The sequence below is a fragment of the Myotis davidii genome, unplaced genomic scaffold (assembly GCF_000327345.1).
Source record: "Myotis davidii unplaced genomic scaffold, ASM32734v1 scaffold115, whole genome shotgun sequence".
In the NCBI taxonomy this organism is placed as follows: Eukaryota; Metazoa; Chordata; class Mammalia; order Chiroptera; family Vespertilionidae; genus Myotis; species Myotis davidii.
The window spans coordinates 5,647,770-5,655,809 of record NW_006291010.1 but is presented as its reverse complement, the minus strand read 5'-3'; positions in this window follow the sequence as shown (position 1 = coordinate 5,655,809).

The window sequence follows — 8,040 nt, the reverse complement described above, 5'->3', positions numbered from 1 at the left end:
GGAAAGATGCACATCCCTTTTTGATGATTTAGATAAGGAATTGGCAAACTATGGGCCATGGGACAAATTCAGCCTGCTGTCTGTTTTGATAAATAAAATTTTACGGGAACACAGCCATGTCCATTTGTTTGTGCATTGCCTATGGCTGCTTTCCTGCTATAACAGTGGAGGTGAATAGTTATGACAGAGACTGTCTGGCTGACAGGCCTATACCATTTATTATCAGGTCCATTACATAATAAGTTTGTGTATCACTATATTAGATCGGTGGTTCTCCAGTGTGGGCTTTAGATGAGATTTGACCCATTCACATCCTTAAACACTGTGGTTGGACAATACTCCATAATCAAGTTGTTCTTAAAATGTGGACCTGGATGGACAGTACCAGCATCATCTGGGAAGTTGTTAGAAATGCAAAATATCAGCCCCCATCCCAGACTACAGATCATAAACTCTGTAGATAGGAACTAGTAATCTGTTGATTTTTTTTCCAGCTTTCCAAATGATTCTCATTTACACTAAAATCTAAGAACTTCTGACTTAGACCATAATGATTTACCCTGGGTGAGGGAGATCCAGTTTTTTCAACTGCTACTAGTATGTATAGAGAATTTAAATGATTAAAATATATCAATTATATTTCACCTGCCCTGAAACGTAATGCCTTGGGTGTACACTAAGAAACAGGATTACTATGATGTGAGAATTGCTGTAACACTCTTAGTAAATGCTAATACAGCCACCAGCTGTCTATCCCAAAGAAAGACAACATAACAAGTACCAAAGTGTAAAATCTATCAAAAAATAGATTGAAATATCAAAGCCATCTCTGCTATAGGACTGCCTGTCAGGACAAATCTTTGCACAGTGTTTCTCAGCAGGGACTGGGTGAAGTGAACTGCCACTCAGTATGGGACTCTGCTAATCAAGGATTTGTTCCAACACGCATATTCCGTCCCCAAGTCTCCAATGTGGCCAAGTAGAACTTTCCATGATGTGTGGGTAGAAATACAGAATAATCACCACAAAGCTTTGTGGGGGGAAAATATATATGTATAATTATATTATATAATATAGATAATTTTCACAAATTGACATGTTTAAAATTTACAATAAATCTAGCTTCTTCATTGTTTCTCTCTAAAATACAGACTATCACCAGAAGCTCTAGGTATGATATGAAAGAGTTAGAATATACAAAACAATATTGCAAGGTATTGATAAAAAGACAAATGTGATAAATTTCTTCTGAAAAGACCCTTGCATCAATGTATTATATTTAATGCTGAAAGCTAGGCAGCTGTATCAGGAAACAACAGTAAAATTATTTAACCTATTGAAGAGTCTCTACGTAAAGGTTAAAAGAAACATATGTCAATCAATAAGAATAAACTATTGACTGGCAACCTCTAGAAAGTTCACATTATTTCCTACTCATAAAAAATCATAATGCTTCCACCCAACAGGATAACCATTATTTCCCTTTTGAAAATGGCACATAGATTCAATATGCCTAAAAGGTATATAAACATTTTTTCCAATATCCATTTATGAGTGCTTTCATATTAACATATCTCTGTGGAAAATAGGACAAGTATTTATATATGCTGTGTGATAGAAAACTGGGAAATATGGGCCTGGGTTTCACACCTATGAATTTTTTAAATGATTGACCACTGCTCAGATGATCTGTTTGAATTCTGATTTAGAATTAAATTTTTAAACTTTAAATCAAAGTTAATGAATATATAATTTGATACTCTTATTCATAACGTAGCCCACATTCAAAAAGGAAGTGGCTCAGTGGTTGAACACTGACCTAAGAACCAGAGGTCATGGTTTAATGCCTGGGTTGTGGACTGGGGCATACAGGAGGCAGCCAATCAATGATTCTCTTTCATCATTGATATTTCTATCTCTCTATCCCTCTCCCTTCCTCTCTGAAATAAATTATGCCCCCCCCCCTCCCAAGAGAAAAAATATACAATGAACTCTCTTTATAAGAGCTACCATCCCATGGAAAAATAAAAACTATGCTGCACTCAGAAATCATTCACAGGATATATGATACTTATCTAGAAGGACCGTGAGTCACTAATGACATAAAACAGGAAGAAATAGAAGCGGAGGTTGTTAGAGAAAGTAATTAGGAGTAATTCTCTACCATTTTAAGAAGCAGAAAATCAGGCCAAATGTTAAAAACCTTTCACAGCAAGTCCATTCACCTCTAGAATCAACCCCAGCCGAAGCTTCTTCAATTGAGTCATTTAAAATTAGACAAGAACCTGACTTTGCCAAAATACCATAGGGAATTATTCAAGGGAAGGACTAGTGAGATGTACAAAATGAATGATATTTTTACTCATCTTTTACATATCCAACTGCCATGATTTCACACACATTAAAAAAGTAGTGAGAAGTGGAAATGCTCTGGAGGTTACTCATACTATTACTCTGCCACATCAATTCATATATACACTAGTGGCCTGGTGCATGAAATTTGTGCACTCAGGGGGGTGTCCCCCCAGCCTGGCCTGTGCCCTGTCACGGTGCGAGAGCCCTGCGATCCATCGCCCCAAAGAGGTAGGCCCTGCCCACCCATCCAGAACTCCTTGATAGATTACCCTAAAGAGGTAGGCCGGAGCCTGGGAGGCCTGCAGACCTCCAGCGCAGGTGCGCGGAGAGGCCTCCACCATGCCCCGCCATCGTCCCCAAAGCTGCAAGTCCCCACCCACCCACACCTGCTGCACACGCACCCTCCAGCTGATTGGTTGTTATGCGTGAGGGCATCCTGACCATCTGCATATTACCCTTTTATTAGTATAGATATATATTTTTTCAAAACAAGAGGAAGATGAGTGAGATAAAATAATTAAGAGATAAAAACTACTCTTGAATAGTCCACTCATTATTAAATTCAAGGAAAAAATATATTAGAAGATAGCATGTTAATTTATAAAATTTGCCTAGTTAGTACCATATTTAATTACCAGCAATGTCCCAGTACGATGCATAACATGGAGTTGGTAATCAATAAACACTAAATGAATGAATAAGTGAACATCTCCCCTCTGGGGTTGACATTCTTGAGATACAGGTTTATTGTAGTCATTAAGACTACAGACAGTCATTAAGACTGAGACTCAAGACAGTCAGCCTGGATCAAATGCCGGCTTTGCTACTTGGTAGCCATGTGTCCTTGAGCAAGTTACTCAGCCTTCCTATGCCCGGGTTCTCTCATCTGAAAAATAAGGAGGGATTATAATATACTAGCTGCCTCCTAGGGTTTTTCTAAGTACTAATGAGCCAGAGGCAGTAGAGCAGAAAACCTGTTAGATAATAATCACTCAATAATGGTGATCTATCATTAATAACTGCTACTAGTATGCATGGTGGTCAATAAGGTAGGATTTTAGGAAATTAGAAAATGGTAGAAGGGTAAGTTGGAGTGACAAGCCATAGATTCTTAGTACATGACCTATTTACTAATGCACTTCATAAATCAGCCAGTCCCTTCATAAGATTGATTGTGGAAATAAGTGGGGATTCTCAGCCAAGTTAACAGAAGCCTGCTCTTTCCTTCCCAGACCACCTGTCAGTTCATGGACAGTCACTTGGCCGTAGCCTCCTAGGCTTTGTGCTGAATGTCAAGTTCTGGATCTCAGCAAGGCAAGTTATTAATAAAACTCTAGGCTACTTGGTTGTCTGGATTTCACACTTACAAGGCCACCATCTCTGGCAGCTGTTCATAAATAAAAACTTGCATCTGTGGCTTTAGGGATAGCTGTGGCTTGGTCAAGCAGCTAAAAATGATAACAGATGTAAGATATAAGTCAATCTTTCTGGGTTTCAATTCTAGCTAAGCCATGACTTCAAGTTACTTAATCTTTAGGCTTATGTTCTCATCTGTAAAAGGAGAGAATTATACAAATTATACCATGTCATAGTATTATATAAAGGATAAAATTTCAGTTAATTCATGAAAAAAATGCTTACAATTGCCCTGTAGGGAGACTATTAGATTCAAATTCTAGTCCTGATATATATTAACTGTGTGTTCTCGAGTAACTTATTTAGCCTCACAAGTACATAGAAAAAGGCTAGTGATTGCTATTTTTAATAGCTTTATGTGGATATAATTTATGCAATACATCCATTGTATATAACACAAGTTTTAGTAAATTTATACAATAATGCAACCATCACCATAATCCAGTTTTAGAATATGTTTTCATCCAAACAGCTACCTAGGCCCTTTTGTGGTCAACCCCTACTCCTAATCCCAGCCTCAGGCAGCTGTTAATTGGCTTTTTGTATCTATAGACTAGTCATTTTTGGATATGTGATATTGTAATTGTACAATATATGGACTTTATTTCTGATATCTGTTACTTAGCCTAATATTTTTTTAATATATTTTATTGATTTGTTACAGAGAGGAAGGGAGAGGGATAGAGAGTTAGAAACATCGATGAGACAGAAACATTGATCAGCTGCCTCCTGCACACTCCTCACTGGGGATGTGCCCACAACCAAGGTACATGCCCTTGAGTGGAATCGAACCCGGGACCCTTGAGTCCGCAGGCCGATGCTCTATCCACTGAGCCAAACCAGTTAGGGCTAGCCTAATATTTTTGAGGTTCATCACATCATAGTATATATCAATACTCCATTTTTAATTGACAATAATATTCTATTCTATGGCTAATCTTGTTATTTTAAAATATATATAGCATCATCCTTCAACAATGAAAGACCTTAAGGTTATTTCCTTTCCAGGCTGGTCTCTAAGATTATGTTTGATTTTAGAACAGTCATTAGTTGTTAAATAAATAACAGATTTCGGTGCTTATTTTCACCTGTCAATTGAAATTTTCACTATACTGGTGAGAATGAACTGAACACATTTCCAGATAAATCAATATGTTTCATGATGTAGATCCTTTTGTCCCACATTCCCTCTAACTATCACTGACATTTGAAATCTGTGACTCACTCTTCCCTTTGAAGGCCTGTCACAATTCATTGTTCCCTTGATGTTTTCCATGGCTTCTTGGTACACTTGGCACAATTCATATTCCTCATAACTATCTGAACAATATTAATGTAAGCCAGTAGTATGGGCAGAGGGGCATATCAGGGATTCTAAGATCTGAAAAACACTGCGAGTGGATGATCACCTAGGCTGGGTGGGCAGAGAAAAAAAATAGCAGGATTCTAAGGAACTACCCTATTTTTAAAATATGGTAATTGAAGGAGGCAAGTAAAAGGAGCGGGAAGAATATTAGAAGAAAATAGGGTCACAGTGCAAAGAGGTCAATATTCTCAACAATGTACATAAGTTTAGATAACACAGAGGTCAAATACTGACAGTGCTTAGAGAATGTCCGCTGGCTCCAAGGCAGAAATAGGCTTGAGACATTTGAGGCAGGCAACGCAAATGAACAAAGCAACTACACATACTAGTAAACTAACAGAGCTGCAGGGATTACGGCGAAGTGGGATGTAGCAACAGCTATCAGCTCCAGCAGAATGTTGCCGTGAGAGATAAGCTCAGGGTGTCAGTCCTTTAAAGAAGCTTAAATTAAATTTAGGAAATGTCTAAAATGTTAAATGTTTTAACATGTTTTTAAAGAAACCCACAATGTGTATATAAATAATTATACCAAGGGGGATTTATACCCGACACATACAGCTGGTTCAACATTCAAGAACCAATTAATGCAATCCATCACATCAACAGTCTACACAAGAAAAGTCTTGTGGTCATATCAACAGATGCCAAAAAGTATTTATCAACACCCAACACCTATTCATGATAAATCTCTCTGTAAATCAGAGATAGAGAAAAACGTTGTCAACTTGATATACATTTTAAAAATCCTACAATTAACATCATATCAATGTTGAGAAACCAGCTGCTTTCCCTCTATAATCAGGAACAAGGCAAAGACATCCATTCTCACCACTCCTTTTCAACATTGCACTAAAAGAGCTAGCTGATGCAATATGGCAGGAAAAGCAAATAACAGGTATTCAGAGAAGTGCCATGTTGAAATTAAATTTTAGAAGAAAGAATGTAAGTTTAAGGTATAGGTTGCTATAATACAGGATAGCTTCTAGTTTCTTCAGAAGAGCTAAAAAGATCACCTTATGATTTTCTGTTGAAAGAGATAATTGTAGATTATTTACCTGGACAGTTTCTAACTCTTTCCTAGATAGTTTAATATGTTTCTAAAATTAAGCTGCCTACTTCAAATAGTAGCTGCTTCTGAAACTTTACAGAAGAAATCAGGGCGAAAAACTGATGAACAAAAATAGATCCAGAGACAGAGAAGCATTGAACAGACTGTCAAACCACAGAGGGAAGGCAGGGGAAGGTGGTGGTGGGGTAAGAGATTGACCAAAGGACTTGCATGCATGTATGCATATAAGCATAACCAATGGACACAGACACTAGCGGGGTGAGGGCATGTGCTGGGGGGTGGAAGTGCCAGGGAGATGTCAATGGGGGGAAAAAGAAGACATATATAATACAGTAAATAAAGAATTAAAGGGGAAAAATAAATCAGGACTTATTTTAGATTCACTGGGGGGAGGAAATCCATGGTGAGTTCATTCTATAAAATGAAAAGAAAATCATTTTTCAATGTGCACTACACCATATATCTGGATTTTCGTGTACCGTGTTTGAAATACATTTTATTTCCATTTGAGTTAATGATGACCTGAAGATTTTCTTTTTTCTGGATGCGAATTTCCCTTAGATTTTTGTGTTACAGAAAATGAGATGCTAGCTGTTCATTGATATAATGTTTTAGGAAACTAAATAATTTTGATACTGTTATTTCGACAGAGTTCCTCCAAGATAATATTCCTATCACCCGAATCCATCATGCAAAGATATATTTAGATAAAGGTTATATATAACTTCTAGAATAAGACCTTAGCAATATTCAAATACAATAAAGATGTAAGTTTCAGGAGAGTATGAGCTTTATATTTTATTTACTGATTTATTCCTATGACCTAAAACAGTACATGGGTACAAAAAGCACTCAGTAAATATTTGGTTAACAAATAAATGAATTAGGTGTTCACTTTGGATGAAATAACTCTGCCTGCATCGTGGATCAGAAACAGGCCAGCGAGGAGATTAGAGGAATTTGTCAGCCGCCTGTAGAACTGTTCGACTGTGAAATAGTGAGAACGGGGAAGAAAGCAGTGGCAGCGGAAATGACAGTGCAGGAGGAATGTCAACAACAGCATGCTCAGCAATGAGGATGGGCCTCTGAGAACACCAACATCCAAGGGCTGGAAGGGAAGGGCCCAGGAAAGATACTAAGAAGCAATATTTGGTGATAAAGGAAAGACATCACAAGACAACAATATCACAGAAGTTCAGAGGGGACAAGTTTGAGAGACAGAAAAAAATAGTAGCCAGGGCACAAACCGGTCAAGTAATGTGAGCAGGGCTGGGATTCAGGGTAAGTTGAGTACCATACTCATCTTGTGCACAAAATTAATTAAGGCCGAAGCCGGTTTGGCTCAGTGGATAGAGCGGCCTGTGGACTGAAGGGTCCCAGGTTCGATTCCGGTCAAGGGCATGTACCTGGGTTGCCGGCACATCCCCAGTGGGGGATGTGCAGGAGGCAGCTGATTGATGTTTCTCTCTCATCGATGTTTCTAACTCTCTATACCTCTCTCTGCCTCTCTGTAAAAAATCAATAAAATATATTTTACAAAATTAGGAGACATAAAAAAAATCAGGAATCAAGATAATATGTAAATGTATTATTTTAAAAAATTAATTTAATGTAAAATTAATCCATGGTGAGAAAAATATAAACATTTTTTAAAATATATTTTATTGATTTTTTTACAGAAAGGAAGGGAGAGGGATAGAGAGTTAGAAACATCAATGAGAGAGAAACATCGATCAGCTGCCTCCTACACACCCCCTACTGGGGATGGGCCCGCAACCCAGGTACATGCCCTTGTCCGGAATTGAACCTGAGACCCTTCAGTCCGCAGGCCAAG